The 18,043-nt window shown below is 27.2% G+C and overlaps 1 pseudogene; it reads left to right on the plus strand.

Moving 5' to 3' along the window:
- The first annotated feature begins 1,159 nt into the window (after positions 1 to 1,159).
- The window catches only part of LOC142325680 (erythroid differentiation-related factor 1-like), a 45,020-nt pseudogene continuing 28,136 nt past the window's right edge, over positions 1,160 to 18,043 (plus strand).

An 18,043-nucleotide genomic window follows, 5' to 3' on the forward strand; every position in this document is an offset into this window, starting at 1 on the left:
CTCTGTATCACTGAGCACTGAAGCCTCCTCACCATTGGCAAGGTCTCATGATTCATAGAGGGAGGTGACATTATTATATATTACAAATTTTAAAAAAATAGAAGAGGAATATTCCGTACAACCTAAAAATTTGAAAGAAGGGTCAAAAGCAACAGCTAAGGAAGGTTGTAGTTGTTTAAAATAGAAAAAAGTGCTAGTAAATTTGCAAGTATAAATTATTGAACTCTCTCTCATTTGTACTAAAATATAAAAAATAGAATCGGTTGTTAAAGTACTTGAAGTTGATAAAATTTAGAATGTGTGGGTTTACATGATAATACATGTTTCACATTTACATGGTTTTTTTTCTACAATCCTAGATTTCAGACTCACACCCAAAGTTCCCATTAAGAAGTCGATCCCCAACTGAATAATGAAAGATGTCATGTCTATAAATGGAAGCAAGTTGGCAGCTGGTAGAATTCCTATAGTATCTGATTAAAGTAGAAGAAAGGAAGCTTAAGGATTATGAGTGGATAGAGAAACATCAATCCATAGAGTGACTGCCTGGGTTTGGGATAAACTGGGATGATTTATCATTTTGACTAGAACCATTTAATCTGTTGTTTATTTCTGCCAAATAATATAAATATATATATAATTCATCAACATATTGACTATTCTGTTAATAATATCATGCAATATTTAATATTACATGAAATGTAAACCACCAAAACAAAAATTAAATAAGTTAAAGTTACTATATTAATTTCTAACTAGTATTTGCAGTATCCTGCAATGTCAGTTGGTATTAAATTCTTATATATTACATTGAAACTTATTTTTTTAATTTTTTATTGTTTTATTTGAAATTGTCATTTTATTTTATTAAATTCAAAATTCCAAAATATAAAACATAATTTTAAATAAAATGACAAAAAATTAAAAGAATATGTTGGTTGTAAAGATATAGACTTTAATACCAATTGAAGGTACTGTAAAAACTAGTTAATAGGGAAAAAAATTACATCATTCCATTACTGGATAGAATTCGCATATTTGTCCATAGTAACTTCAAAATTTATGAAATAGTAACATTTTTGACAATTCAAAATTCACAAATTATAAAAATAATTTATTTTAATGTTATTATAGAATTAAATACGTGAAGATGTGAAATAACAGTCGTTATGCACTTCAACAAAAGTCATTGGTATCTAAATTTTTACATCATAGCTTGGCTGAACCATCATCTGAATCTCGTCATTGCCAACAGACGACAATAAATGGACAAGGACATAAACCTCAATCAGATGCTACACCAACACATGATAATAAATATGTAAGGTTTTATAAAATCTGAGAATTAGTTAATTTGACCTATATTCTTTCAGTACTCCTGCTGTTTTTTATATTTGTGAAGTTTTAATTTTTTAATTGCTTCTTTGTTCAAGTACTCATGTGTAAGACCCATTTAGAGGTATTTTTGTAGTGACATTTATTGGGATATTACAAAGTTATATGGTAGTCTGAAAGCTGCCTTGAATGTAAGTCTTTTATCAAATAAAGAGGTAAACTGAAAGTTATGAAAAGAATTTTCTCATGTATTTTTTGCTATTGAAATATAAATATTACTTTTACTGATTTTTTGCCCATGTGATTAGTGTAAGAAATTAATTTAAAAAAAAATCTATATACTTATGTCTTAACACACTTTCTTCTTTATCATGTAATTCACAATGACAATTCACATACAAAATGGCATTATTTAATTTTATTTACATTTTCTATGTTTGCTTCACTTGTTCATTTATCTAAAAGCACAAAAAGAAATTTAATATTTTATATTATATTTATATTTATAAATATAATACTTTTATATTTATAAAAGTGTTATTCTTTAGTCTTTTGGTGTTTTTCATATAAAATTGTTATAAATATGTGAAAGATGTAAAAAAAAAATAAATAAAAAAATCTGATGCCCATTTTTTGGTGAAATGGGCATTTCAAATTAGCAAATGAAAAAGAAACTGAGTAGACATGTTATATACAAGGTAAATGCTACCAAGTAATTATTGGATTACTAATATTGTTTATTCTATAAACAACATTAATAATAAAAAATTAATATGCCCTCTCTGTATCTATTATATTATGTCATCAATCATTTCACTGATATATTTGGTTTTAATCTATTTAATTTTTTCCTCTTATCTATTTAATTTTCTCCTTTTTAATTTACCTGTATTAAAAACAAACTGATGTGTTTATCCTGACTTAGTTTATTGCCATGTATTTTCTATACAATATTCCATTAATAATATTTCTGTTGAGATTGAATTTCCATTTTAGAGATGAATCAACCATTCTGTTTCTTCTCATTCTCAGTTAAAATTAAATGACAATGATTATTAGTGAATCCCAAAATAAATTATTATTTCTTCCTGTAGTTGTTAGATTGTTACTCAGATGTCAGACATTTCTTTTTGTTTTAGTATTTTTTCTGAGAAAAAGTTAAAAACTAGTGAAAATTGACTATACAATTCAAGCTTACTGTCTTGACTCTTGAGTTTCCTGTTCTTTTATTACAGCTGAATGATTAATACTTCAGTCTGATGGTTGTTGTGTATTTAAATTAGTTTAATCAATAAATTTAAGAGGAAATTACATACAGACATTTCTTGAGAAAGTATAGAATATAGTTTTATAATGATTTCATCTTCATCATTCTCAATATCTGTTGTATAAGTTTTATCTAAAAAGTATCTTATTTGTTCTCAGAAACTAGTTAAAATCATTACTGTATCATGTAATTATTACTATATTAGTATTAACATCTGTGCATTACCAATATGCTTGTCTTGCTGCACAACTTGACTGACATGATTTTTTCAGTCCTCTGGGTTACTAGGCGGCAAGTGAATTTGTTCCAATTTCTTTTAATATGTAATATGTCTCATGTATTAATTAGGTTAAAATTGGAAGATTAGTACGGAGCAGAAAGAAATGTAGAATAGCATCGAATTTGTCAACTGGCTGGTATAAAAAAAAAAGAAGTAAACAAACTGAACTTTGGTGTAAGAGCTAAACCTTGCTAATGGGTTCTATTTAATATAAGATATATTTTTATCTTTGTAAAATTGAACTTGTAATGATGAATGCCACTTTTAAAAATTTTAATATTGCATTAAATAATGAAAACATTATTGTTGACAAAAGCAATTAAAATGTTACTTTTAATAATATTACTGTTAATCTATATAATAGAATACAATACAACAAATGTATACTGATGATATTTAACAATATATTTGTATTGATGATAAATCATATAAATTTGTGTACAATGTTAATGGTGATAGTAAATGAATTGGCTATTGTTTTTGGTATGAAATTATTTTTAATTATGAAGTTATATTTGAGTTTTTTTTATTAGTTTATTATTTCTTTATACTTTTTAATTTCATCTTAGAAAGCTCGATTCCTACCAGAACCACGTTTAGAAGAAGAATTTCCTGATCCTACAATTAATCATAAATTTGCTCGGAATGTTGTTTGGACATTTGAAGATATACAGATGTTACTTGGTACTGATATGCCAATATTTGGTGGTTCAACACATCCTTGTATCAGCTTAAGGCTTAGGTTAGTATTTAAATTTTAACATTATTCTATAATATCTGATAGTTTTTTTTTGCATACTCTTTATTTCAATAAAGCATATCAATCTTTGATGTAAAATCAAATATTTTCAACTGGGTATGATCTACATTTAAGTTTTCTGCTAGAAAATGTATTGGTGGTTGTAAACTATCCCTGGTAATATTAATCAGTTTAGTAAGGTTGTATGTATACAAATATTATACAGTTTTTTGTTATAGTGATGCTACTGTTTGGTTTGCTTAAATTTGTATAATTGAAAACATAATTGTTTTAATATAATATTTGAATACAGCTTTAATTGTTCTGATTGGTATGATCAGAAACAGTTCTTTACTATTCTAACAGTTCTGAAAGAGCAATTTAATCATTTTAGTAAAAATATTTATATATATATGTGTATATATATTGAATATTATCAACTGATTGTTCTTAAGTTACCCTAAAAAATACTAGTGTTGGTGGATAATGCTGTTAGTGATGTATACATGTAGGGTGAGAACTGGATCTTTGACTGCTCTACTGTCTGAATTACATAGGTGCCTTTTTTATTGTACTTTTAATAAAAGTAAAAGATTTTATTTTTTATTTTAGGGATATGGCAAAGCCAATCAGTGTATTGACTGGCATTGATTATTGGTTAGATAATCTAATGTGTAATGTACCAGAAGTTGTAATGTGTTATCATCTTGATGGCATAGTTCAACGTTATGAATTAATTAAAACTGAAGATCTACCTACAATGCCAGATTCTAAATTTTCACCAAAATTAATTCAAGATGTGGCACAAAATATTCGATCATTTCTTAAATCGAATGCCACTAAAGCTGGACATACTTATTGGTTATTTAAAGATAAGATTTCATTTTTCATCATTAGTTATATAATGTCTTATGTTCATGTTTAATTTGAAAGATAAAGTTTATTATCTTGCATTTAGGTTAGGCCTTTTCATTTCATATTTTGTACATTTTTTAATTTATATGATTTCTGAAAATATGTTAGTGGGCTATAATAAAAACCTTTGTTTTAAACACAATTTTACAAGAAAAAACTTGTACATAAGCTTCCAAAATGTTGTATGATCTCAAACATTTAATTTGTTTTACCCCATTTTCTTTTGTTAAATAAGTAATGTGTACATTTTTTCAAGTATTCAGTGGAAAATCTTTTTCAATACAGTTGTAATATATTAGAATTAACTTTCATTTGAAACAAGAAAAAGTAAGAAAAGATTGAAAGAGTGCTGGCCGGACTAACATAGCTAGGCCTTTTGGTATTTCTATTTGTCATTATGTAGCAGTATTTATTGCTTACATATAAAATAGTTGTGCATGTTATTACATATCAGTTTTCCAAATGTATTTGGTTACACAAGATGAAAATTTTGCATTATGTATTTTCCATTGAATGTTCAAAATAATCTGAATTTCTAAAAAAAGAGGCTTTTTCTTTATTTCATACAGACAAAAAGTCTCACTTGATTCATAATGAAACATTTTTCAGTACAATCTAGTACTTATGTTCAATTGTATAGCTTATATATTAGTGTTGAACTTTTTCATAAAAGAAAGATCTTATTTTGTATTTGCCTTATTTTTTAATTATCTTTTTATATGAATTCTGATAAGATTTTTTGCTGTTGAAATATAGGTAAAGATGAGGAAGTAATTAAACTATATGATTTAACATCATTGTGTTCCGAAGGCCTCATAGAGAAAGGGCAGAATCCATTTACAGTACCAGTTGCTATGATATTATGTAGAGTTGCCAGAAATATGAAACACAATTCCAATTCACAACCAGGAACTATAAGAATGTTATTAAAAAATTGTCTATCATTATTACCAAAGGAAAAATATCCTCAGGTATGTTATAAGATGAAATATAAAGTATAATTATTGATGTAGTATATTTAGTCTATAATGACATCCCTTGAATAATACACTGATTATCATATGCAAACATGTTAACAGACATTGTCTAGTGGACAGAATGCTGGCTTCCACATTCATCTGGTCCCGAGTTTGATTGCAAGCAAAATTTTGCTATTTTTCATTAAACTACCATCATTATCGATGTAAATAATGATGATAAATTTTCCTCATGAAGGACATCTGGCTGTATAAACTCTCACCGATCCTTTCTACTTAATTTGGTTGTAAACTAGACAAATATGTGTAAAAAGAATTATGAATATGATTAATGTTTGCATAAAAATTAGGATGATAGATTAGAACTGCATTCATGCTGCACACGCTCAAACACAATATAAAATATAAACTTATTCAGTCACTCCACAAACTACAGAATTAAAGAGCATTCTTACCTTACCTTTTTTTTTTCATTGCAGCGCTTTTGGGCATAAGCCTGTCTTCAGTAATGTTTTCTATTTTTTTTTATTTACATTTACACATTAGAATACATATACATTAAAATTTATAGAACAAATATTTGTTCAGTGAATAAAAAAAATATTTATTATAGTTCAGTCAATAAAGAAAAAAATTAAAAAGCATTACTGAAGATGGGCTTTGTCTGAAAGCGCTTTAATGGAAAAAAAAGTAAGATAAGAATGCTCTTGAATGCTGTACTTTGTGGAGTGGTTGAATAAGTTTATATTATATAATTAGAATTTAAATACAGAGGAAGAATGGACTACAAAAAATTTAAATAAATTAATTTATATACACACACACACACACATGGTGTATGCATGTATATGTTTAAAACAAGTTATATTTCAATTTAGTATATTCATGCATAATAAAGTTTTCAAATGTAAATGAAAAAAGTAATATTTTTGAAATATATTAATGTATTTTTAACATTGTTTCGTTAAAAAAAGTTTGTATCTTTTTAAAATCTAATTACATATTTTGAATAAATGTTCATTTATAGACCGAGAAAATATACAAAATATTATTCAAGGTTACAAAAAAATTCATAATAAAGATTTATGGGTATTTGGTCACAATGTACTGCAAACATTATGTAAGTTTGGAAGCAGGTTATGTATGACCTACCGCTCATAAAATGTTATTAACTTGAACTAATAATGGATGTTAAAAAATTTTTAATTCAGAATTATTAATTTTTTATACAGATAGTTACATCTGCTCACTACATGCTATCAGATTTATATGTGCCAGTGAATACAGATCCTACGTGCCCTGCAATGAATGACATTGATTCTACTGATCATGTTACTGAAGATGATGACAATGATAGTCAGGCAACTGATGAACATAGTGTTGATGATGATTATGATGATTTTGATTGTGATAAAGATGCTACTAATTCAGTTGCTGTAAAATCATTATGCGTTTCTAATTTTCAACATCATCCATCAGGTATATGAAGTTAATTTAAAATAAGGAAATTTACAGAAATTTTAAATGGATTACTAGTTAGCAAATAGATGGTAAATGGATTGAGTAGTGTTTTAAATTAGATTTAAAACCTTTGACTAATTAACACCAATGATGTATCTTCCCTACCTGTACAATTATCTGCATTAAATACTATAGTATGCAGCTATTCATCCAATTAATTACACATATTTTGTTTAACTTTATATAAGCGAATCTCTTTAATAAATTTAGCATGAATCTTTAAATTTAATTTTTACATCACATCTTTTTTGAGAGGTGTTTAACTAAACATTATTTTCTGTTTTTAACTATATGCTGAGAGCCTTCATTTTGACGACTAGTTGTTAACTAATTAACAACTTATTAAGTTTCAGTATAATTTGTTAAAGGTAGTTCTTTTTTCCTATATCTGAAAGTGATTTTTTGAACATTAGTATAAAGTGGTACACATCTGAATTATGTCTGATCTACTAATTATAAAATGGTAATAAATTATCTCCAATGAAAAATCAAGTGGAAAATATTGGTTAAAATATAACAAAATTATCAGTAAGATACAAAATGAAAAAATAAAAAAAAAGGTTATTATGAAATTGTAATCAAAGTTTAATTGTTAAGAAAAAACACTAGAAATATTTTTTTCTGAGATTTATTTCTTCCATTTATTACTATATGGAAGATATTGAAACACTTTAAAGACTAGGCACTTTGGAAATTTGTGATTCTAATAAGTAGTTGTTTTTATTTTAACAAATTATTATTTAATTATGCTTTTTTGTAATTTAGTCCAGTTGACTGGTTTGATACTGTACTCCAATTCTCCATTCCTTTCTGTAATGAATTAATCATTTAACCTCAGCATAGTTACTGTATCCTTTGCAGGTTTTACCTTCTACATATCCCTCTATTATGAATTTAACTAAATCTGAATGTTTTAGTTTATGGTCCACCAACCTAGCTTATCTCTTTACAAGATTTTCCCACAAACTTATCTTTATCTTCATTTCATATTTTGTCACCTACCTGCTTTTCAACATCCTACTGCAACACACATTTCAAAGGCCTCTATTCTTATCTCTTTCTGCTTTTCCTACTGGCCATGTTTTGCTACCATAAAGCACACACTTCACAATATATTTTTATGAAAGTTTTCTTACTTGCTCAAATATATTTATTAATTACTAACAGATTTCTTTTCTGCATAAAAGTTCTCCCTTGTGTTCTTGTTTTTGATATCTTTATTTTATTCATCTTGTTTAATTTTTTTCCTTAATAACAAAATTTTTTAACTTCTGGCATGTTATATTCACCTACCTTTAAAAATGTATTCTTCTTTTTTTGCTATTTTATTTCTTTTTTCTACTCATATTTATTTTCAAACAGTTTTTGTCCCAGCAATAAATCCATTCTGTTAAATAGATTTTCAGAGATGTTTTGCTTTCTTCTGTGAATCTTAACATTTATACTTTTTCCTTGGATATTTATTTCAGCCTCAGATTTATTTTTCAATGCTGAATTACTTCTTTACACTAGGTGAAAAGCAGTGGGAGGCATCTACATCCTTGTCTTGCTCCATTTTTTTGTTAGGTGAAGGCTGAATCTGCCTTTATCATTGCTACTTAATTCTCGTACAGATTGCATATATGTCTTTTTCCTACTTTCTAGTTTTATTTTTTTTTAAATATTCATCATTTTGTTCCTTCTATGTGATCATATTTCTCCTTTGGATCTACAAATGCCATTTAGATGAACATTCTTAAGCTTACCTTCTAAGATTAGTCTCAGGACTAGAGTGGCTTTCTTTGTACTGATGCTCTTCTTGAGAATGAACTTGACTTCAGACTTTAACTTGGATAAATAATATATCCTAAGATTTTCATGTGATGAAATGGAAAATTTTATTATTTTTTAAATAATCACACTTAAATAATTTTGGTGCAGCTAAAAGCCCAGGATAGGTTAAAAGTAGATTTAGATGATGCTGTGCTAAAAGTGCAGAATGCTCTGAGAAAATAAAATATATATGTATATTTATAATATATTATATTGTATACCACAATAAATTAGTTACAGTTGTATTGTCAAATAGTTGTTGAAATAACAATTCTAATTCTTATTTCTAGGGTTAAATGTGCATGATTTGCACTTTAAATGCTTCGATTTTAATTTTAATTAATGAAATTTAAAATTTCTCACTATTATTATTGTTTTTCTCTATGTATATACATCACATTTAAACATGGTGTGTATATATTTCCCAAGTTTTCATCAGCGGAAAAATCTTGAGCTTACATTTTTGTTGTTTAAATTTGTTTCCAGCAACTGAGCTGTAACCTTTTGCGCAATGTATTTGATCATTGTTCAAGGAAAAAACTTTTGGAGAGCTAGATGAGAAAACAGTTTTTGTTTTTATGTTGCTTTTGATGTTTACATTGAACATAATTATGCTGTGGATTATTAGTGTTGTTTTCAGTATTTTTATATGTGGGTTTTTTATTGTGTAGTCTCTTATGGCTAATAAAGAAATTTCTATTAACTATTTTTCAGATTAAGACCTCTGTCTTAATTAAAAATAAATAAATAAAAATAATAATATAAAAACTTCTGTTTTTATGTTACTATTTTTATTTATTTTTTATTAAATCTGCATTAAGTATTTGTTTTCAGCTCAACATTTTTGAATAATCAATGCATTCTGCCTTATAATGAAATGAAAGTAGAGAATAATTGTTAGAACAAGTTTTATCCCAAAGTTTGTTTTTGAACCATATACTTACTTAAAAGTATTAGAAAAATAACTGAAAATTGATAACTGGTAATATCAGCGATTCTGATAAAATATTAAAAAATCATGTGAAATATTAAATTTTATATGTCTTAATCATTTTTATAAATCAAGAGACTGAGACTGTTGTATATAATAAAAAAATAAGAACACTTTTTTCTTAGTCACTGATAAATTCTTGGTTGTTCATAATTTCTACCGATTTATTATCTTTACCTGTTTTCTTTTGCGGGCAAGATTATAATTTGTATTGATTGTGGTGCAGTTGTTACAAGTGAGGCAGATTGTTAAAATATTAGCTAAATTTTATTCTTTTACTGCAGGTAACAGTGATCGAAGAAGGCATTATAAATATAGTGATTCTTCAACAGCACCACTCCCATTGGTTGGCAGTATTGAAGAAAGATGCAATATGGCATTGCAGCATGTAGTAGAAGGTTTACGCTGTCTTGAAAGTGATTCAACTACAAGTGATAATGTGAGAATCAGTGTCATTTAATAATGTTAATTTAACATAATTTTGTTTTTAATATAAATTAAGTAATGAACTTTAGCACAAGAATTAAATTGTGTTGTATTTTCTCCGATTTATTATTAATTTTTAATTTGAGCTAATGAAAAATATTAGCTCAAAAATACTTTTTTCTTAAACTTTTTTAATGTAAACTTGTAAATTACCATTTATTTTAGAAATAAATAAATAAAAATCATTTATGTATTTAATACATACAAATGCTTTAGAGATGATATGTCCAAAAAAAACCTTATTGATTTATACAATATTATAACCAATGATTATTAGTAAAAATAAAAAATAAAGTAATTTTGTCATAAGTGAACATAAATGCTCAAGTAAAGTATTTATGATTACTAAACTAAATTTAAAACTTTATTATAATAAAGATAAATAATGGAAACAAGAAAAAAGAGAAAGAGAAAAAAAAACTGCAAACTGCAGCATCAGTGAAAGAAAACCTATGAAGTATAACATTAATCAGTTTATCCATTTGGAATACAGGTATATTTATTTAATAATGAAAAAGTCTTTAAAGTAGTGTGAGAAGGGAAAAAAATGACTGTAATGTATATTTTTGTAGTTATTTTACCTTATATCAAACTGTAATATCAAAAGGAGTTCGCAAAAGTCTTTCACATTTCATTACAGAGTTACATTTTTAAAATTATTTTGTTATTCCTTTTAAACTGATAACACAGAAGTGTTTTCCTTATGTTGTCTTCTTATAATTATAATTATATTCTTGTACTTATTGAGTGTTTTACCTTGTCACTATTCTGTTAAATGTGCTGTCTTTTTGACAGATGTGGTTTAAGATATTTAAATGTGTATATTTTTTTAATTTCTTTATATGAACATTTTCATTTCATTTAGCAATGAACAAAATTTTGATAATTATTTTGACAGAAAATGGATTTTTTTTTCTTTTTGGAGTGTTTGTTGATAGTTTCACACTTCTCAATATGTATCTACATACACATTTATTCAGAGTGTAAGTATATCTTTTTCATGAATTTTTGTTAAAAACAAATTGTCTTTATCAGTTTCAAATAGCTGTAAACATGTTTTTTTATATTATGTTTAATAATAACCCAATTAAAAAAAAACATAAAACTGAAATAATTGCTTTTTACTTGTACAAAGTAAAGGAAGTATTGTGTTCGTGAATATCCATTTTGACCATTCCTAAATCATTTTGCTAGTTTTGGCTTGATGTCTGTGTATATTAGTATCTCGCTAAACTCAAAAATGATTAGCTGTAGGATGTTGAAATTGTGGATTTAGGACTGTTGTAACATCTAGTTGTGCTCCTCCCCTTTTGATTGCAATTGACTGAACCAAAAGTGCCCAAAAAAGCCCAAAATCCTAAAACATTTGGATTTTGGCCCCTTTCTTAAAAGCCCTCATTAAGCCTCTTATAAGCCCTCATTAAGAGCTTTTCAACAATATATCGTAAGTGATACTTATTTTCATTGGTTCCAGACTTATAACCAAATAAAATTTTAATTAATGAAATATTTAGATCTTACATGAGGAAGGCACATGGGTTTGAATTGGACTTCATCTCCTTTTTTTTAATTTAAATATATTGATTTATTAATAATTATTAACCTCTGATTGTAAAAAAAACTTTTACGATAATTAATAATTCAGAAATAACAATTAAAAAGAAAAAATAACATAAGTTATTAATGAAATAAAATTTTATGTACTTTAAAAATGTGTATATGTAATTTAATAGTCGTAGAAGGGAGTTATGTGGTGTCTACATCAGATTTTTTTAGATGGTTATTATTTAAAATTATCTAGTTATTAATTATCCAACTTGAGCTTGAGTTATACAATTTTTTTATCTCATTTTTATCTTTTAAATATAATGTTACTACTAACACTCTGTGATTCTAAATAATATACATCACTAAAGCAAAGTTTCAGTTGTGCATTTTCTATCCAATTTAGTTTTTTATAAGTTTGCTAATATTCATCAGAATTTTATTTCAAGCACACTTTTTATTAATTTTCTTTATATGTGATTGATGCAGCCTTTAAATATGGATCATAAAAAATGTATAGCCTGCATTTTATGATGTGCTGCAGGTACATAGTATATGGTGTTCCAGTGTATTGGTAAACCTGTTTCAGACAGAAAATGTAGCTGTTCACTCCAAAATGTTGTATGCATTATTATCAAACATTTAAAAACTCAATGTAAGATTTAAAAACAGTTTGGATGAAAATTTTAAGAGAATCATGTGATAGTATCTGATGTAACTATTGTGAATAGTTGTAGTGACCTACTGTGCAGTTAATGATACTTTCTGTTACTTAAACTGATGCTGAAGGGTTAAATTCCAGTCTACATAGTATATAAATTTTTCTCATAAATAAATACATAGTATATAAATTTTTATCTGGATGATAGGGTCTTCTGAAACAAATTGTGCTGTTTTACAGTATATAATTCTAGATATGGAACTCACTAAAGTGCAGTAATATGTTCTGTATATCTTGGCATAAGTTCATTTATTTCAGCATGCCTGTAAGAAGAAATGTGAAACCAGTAAAAAGTTGTCTTCTGTCTTTGTATACTGCTGCTTGCAAACTTTACTTATGCTTGTTTTATTTATCTGAGTTCAAAATTAAATATCAGTGTTTAGGAGAATGGGTGAGTAACTTTTTTTGGTTCACAATAAGAGATTTTCCATTCTTTGTTTTTCCATTTTAAAGAAATAGCTTTTTTGTTAATGCTTCAGTGTTTCCTTGGAATTTGTGAATCTTTGGATGCTTCTGTCTTGTTAAATATCCAGTTTTCTTCATAATCTCTTAGCTTTTCTGTGATCTAGACTGCTGATTGAGGGCATTTATTTTACTTAGCTGAGCAATATTTCTTCATATTCAGACTGTAATAAAAAAGTAGTTTACCTTGCTATTCATTTCTTGAATTCTACATATCAAAAAGAAGAATTTTCCCTTCATTTTCTTTCTTCTGCCATTTTATTTTTTAAAGAAAAATTTTTGCATCTCATGATTGAGGTATCACAATAATGTTTGATATAAATATTTACACCACTCTAATAAATAAAATCTTTGGTGTAAACATATTTGCAACATTTTTAAATGGTAGCTATGTAAGTTTTTAATATACAGGAAAACAATAGGGTTTAAAACATGGCCATTTAATAAATAGCAATTTTTCCAGATATTTGTTTACCAAGAAAGTTAGGTCAAATATTTTGATTTCTGTTCTAACAGTTGACTTAAATCAGAATTTTGCTGTATAAAAATAATGTGAAATTAAATAGAAAAAGGAGTGCATCTGTTCTGTGTTCAGAGTGAACGTATCTTAACTAATGTTTATTTAATGTTAAATCCTATTAAATTTGCTTTGTTGTGTTATTTCACTTTAATAGTATAGTATATTAACCCTTTGACCCCTGGGCCAAAATTTTGATGATTAAAATTTTTTACCTAAATTTTTTTCAGGAAGTATCCTTAAAAATACTGGTGCTTTAACCATCAAAATTAAAGTATTGGTAAAAAATTAATTTCTCATTCCTATAAGTGATACTTTATAGAGGAGGTGTCAAAATTTGAAGAATAAAATTTTCTACATTTAAGAAGTTATTTATAAAAAAAAAAACCATTAAAATTTAAAAAATATAAAATGTGAAATAAAAGATTATTTTTATCCAAAAAAACAAGGAAGAATTTATCTGTGAGAAACTGTTTTATTTCATTCTAAATATAGTTTATACTGTACAAAAAAAAAACTATAATCCTAAGCAACAGATATGAAATATCTCAGGCCAATGATCCATCATCATTGTCTGTAAATTTAGTATCAAGCTGTTGATCAATTTTACGCAATCTATCTGCTATATTTTCGGCCACAGTTTAGTTGAATTACAAACTTAAAACACTAAAACTACACAAAGAAATGCAAATAAAAATCACTATACACATAGAAATTACACAGGAGCACTGGCGTTAAAATAATAACAATTACTTACAATTGCCAGAAAGATTTAACAAAATCATTTGTGATGAAACATAAACAATGTAATTTATTTTTGCGGCGCATCGCTCACCTTTTTCCTAGAAATAATACTTTTTGTTTCTGTGTTAACTTGCTGTGGTTAACAGAATTAACTGTGGTAAAAAATTTACATATGTCTTTTCTGTTTTAGAATGAGTGTAGGAATGATAATAGTTCAACAACTAGTGGTAGAAATAGAGAAACGGAGACTCCTAAGATGGCTCACCCATTTCAGCCCATACCTATGCCTTATTCACCTCTTCACAGTAAGAAAAATGATTCCAGTATTGAAAAACATGTGGGTACTACTAACAAGATTAATAAGAAAAATAAAAAGATAAATGATGGATCAGTAAAAAACAAATGTAGCAATTCGGATGGTAATAACAGTAATGACAGGTAAATTGAAGTTAAATTATAAATGCTTTAACTTTAGAAAAGGTTTTATTTCTACTCCTGCTTTTATTTTTTATTTTCATTTTATTATAGTATGGTTTTTTTATGTTTTAGTAGTGTAATTTGGCAGAATTACTCCCCCATAACCTAATTTTATATCAATACATTAATACAGCTATCTTGCTTTTTCACAAATGTACTATATAATATTAAAATATATTTATACTTATATGCAAGAGAAAAACGGATGTGTACATTACAGCTTTTAATAAGTTTGATATTACAAATAACCACACACACACCCACACCCAATCTCTGTGACAGAGTGGTAGTGCCTTGGCCTTTCATCCAGAGGTCCTAGGTTCAAATCTTGGTCAGGCAGCCATTTTTCATATGTTAAAAATTTCAATTTTCATATTCCCATATACACTTATTTGTAAACTTCTCTGGTAATTTTATTTATCAGTCAATAAAAATATATATATTTTTTTAAAATTATTATTATTACTGAAACTTAACTAACAAAACAGTTTACAAATAAGTAAGCTTACCAAATTAACACAAATAATAGATTCTCGTGGGAACCTGCATCATCAGTTTGTATTCAAGTTTATAATTACATCAAAATAAGTTATTTAAAAAAAATTAAAATTTAGAATTGTCTAAACTCTCACTTTTATAATCCTGAAACTTTGCTATATATGAATATGCAACCCCCCTGCCCATACTTTTGATTACAGTATGGGCATTGGAGTTGCGTGTTTGTCCACAGCAAATTTTTAGGATTATAAAACAATGATAGTTTAAGCAGTTCTAAATTTTAATTTTTTTTAAATATTTGATTTTGTTGTAATAATAGAATTGAATACCAACTGATGATGGGGATCCTGCAAAAATTGATTATATTGGTGTTAATTTGGTAAGTTACTTATCTGTTGTCTGTGTTTTGGTGGTTAAGTTTCAGTTAATATTGAATTTAATTAGCACAGTAATCATATGTTGATGAATTATTTGAATTTTCAAAAAAAAATTAAACACATACACACACACACACACCATCCCTTTAGTTGCGTAGGTTATTACGTTTTTCTGATTAACTTAGTTTAAAATTTAATTGGAAGTGTACTTAAGTTTGTTAGATTATGGAGAATGTGTGTAAAGAAATACCAGTTGAGGGGAGAGTTAACGCATTGTTCACTTCATGCAACACAAACTTGTTCAACTTAAAATTTATTCATTGTTTATATGAGAATTAATTTTGTGTGGCTGTGGTATGAATAACGAGTGATATCATTCACAGTTAGCATACATAGCTACACATTATTACATTTCCATATAGAACAGCTGACAAATTTGAGCATTGTTGTAATGCTACCAATTGCTTACTGTTGTTGCTATGATCGTGGCTTAAGACTTAAATTTTTAAGTACATGTTTAAGTTACATGTAGGCAACTAATATAAAAGGTACTTCTTGATAATTTATTATGTCATTATTTATTTCCCTAATGTTTTATTGATATAATTTAATAAAAATAGTTTACTGTTGGATTTTTTATGCAGTTATTTTTTATATAATATACTGGTGTTTGTTAATTGTTAGTATTTTTTGTTGAGGTTTTGTGCTGTTTATGAACAAACTTGATTTATTATTTTTTTATAGGTTGTTGCTTTATTTTTAAATTTTATGCTCATATACCTCTTTAAATTTGTTACAGCGAAGAGGTTACATCACCACGAGCATTACTTTGTAAACCTTATGCTGAAGCATTACCAACATGGCAACAACCAGAACATATGGATAATGCATCATGGAACATGCATCTTAAAACTTTGTTGTATGAAAAAGCATGTCTTGTTTATATTACTTTAGCTGAACAGTTTTATAATACTGAAAAGTTAGTACTGCTTCACTTTTGTAGATTTCTTTATTAATTTTTAAAAAAATTAATCTTGTCTGTATTATCATTTTATGTGCATACATGTTTTATGAAGGAATTAGAAGCCAGGTGACATTATCTGATAGTTGTCTTAGCACCAGTTTGCCTTTCTATGCATCCACCCTTTTAGAAACAGAGCCCCCTGAAAGATCCTTATCTTTCTGAAAGATCCTTATCTGTAGGGCAGGTAGCTGCCCTACCTAAACTACAGGAATAAAAGGTAGCTCACAGGTTTCTGTGTTGATGGCAGGGTTTCAGTGGTCAAAACTCATGAATCACTTCCTGGAAAGAAGGGATGAAGAATAAGAGAAAGAACTTGATGGTGGGAAAGGTTTAAGTGATATACCCATATGACTTTGACCTAGACTAGTAACAACCCTGCCTAAAGAGAAGTGCTTCTAACTCTGTAGACTGAATATCCATTTTACCAACAATTTCTCAGGAAATCTGAATATCTACATATTTACCAAGGATAGAAGTAGCTTATTATTTACATCAGGTAGCTTAAATATCTGCTGAAACTAATTACTGTATTTCCAGAAACCACTTTCGAACTAGCTCAGGATTCCTGAAGAAAACTGAAGAAAAATTCCTGAAGAAAAATTACTTCTTCTTTTTCCTGTTTAGCCTCTGGTAACTATCGTTTAGATAATTCTTCAGAGGATGAATGAGGATGGTATGTATGAGTGTAAATGAAGTGTTAGTCTTGTACATTCTCAGTTCGACCATTCCTGAGATGTGTGGTTAATTGAAACCCAACCACCAAAGAACACCGGTATCCACGATCTAGTATTCAAATCCATGTAAAAATATCTGGCTTTACTAGGACTTGAACGCTGTAACTTTCGACTTCCAAATCAGCTGATTTGGGAAGACGCGTTAACCGCTAGACCAACCCGGTGGGTTGTATACCTTATTACTGGAGATCAGATTTGTATCACATTGATTTCTGTAAGTTTTTTTTAAACATTATAAAATCATATTTTATAATCTCTTGCTTAAGAATTTAAGTGGAATAAATTTTATTAGAGAGTCCAATTCTATTGGAACTTCTGTTAATTTAACAAAAGTTTTTGTGATCGATTTATGAAACCCATTTTCAATTTGGTAACAAAAATTCCTACAACAAATGTTTGTAAATGATAATCCTGTACGGCTCATTTTTTTTCGCTTTGTTTTGGTATATTAAAATTGATATCTCTTTTTCAGGATAGTAGAAAATTATGAAAAAATCTTTTTTGACAAATTTTTCTCAAAATTGTATTTTTTTAAACATGCTACTTCATGACACATTTTAAGCAATATTTCTCTGATAGGTTCAGCCCGACCAGTTCTTGGAGATACTAGTGACAAAATTG

Source organism: Lycorma delicatula, chromosome 5 (genome assembly GCF_047948215.1).
Source record: "Lycorma delicatula isolate Av1 chromosome 5, ASM4794821v1, whole genome shotgun sequence".
NCBI classification, from domain to species: domain Eukaryota; kingdom Metazoa; phylum Arthropoda; class Insecta; order Hemiptera; family Fulgoridae; genus Lycorma; species Lycorma delicatula.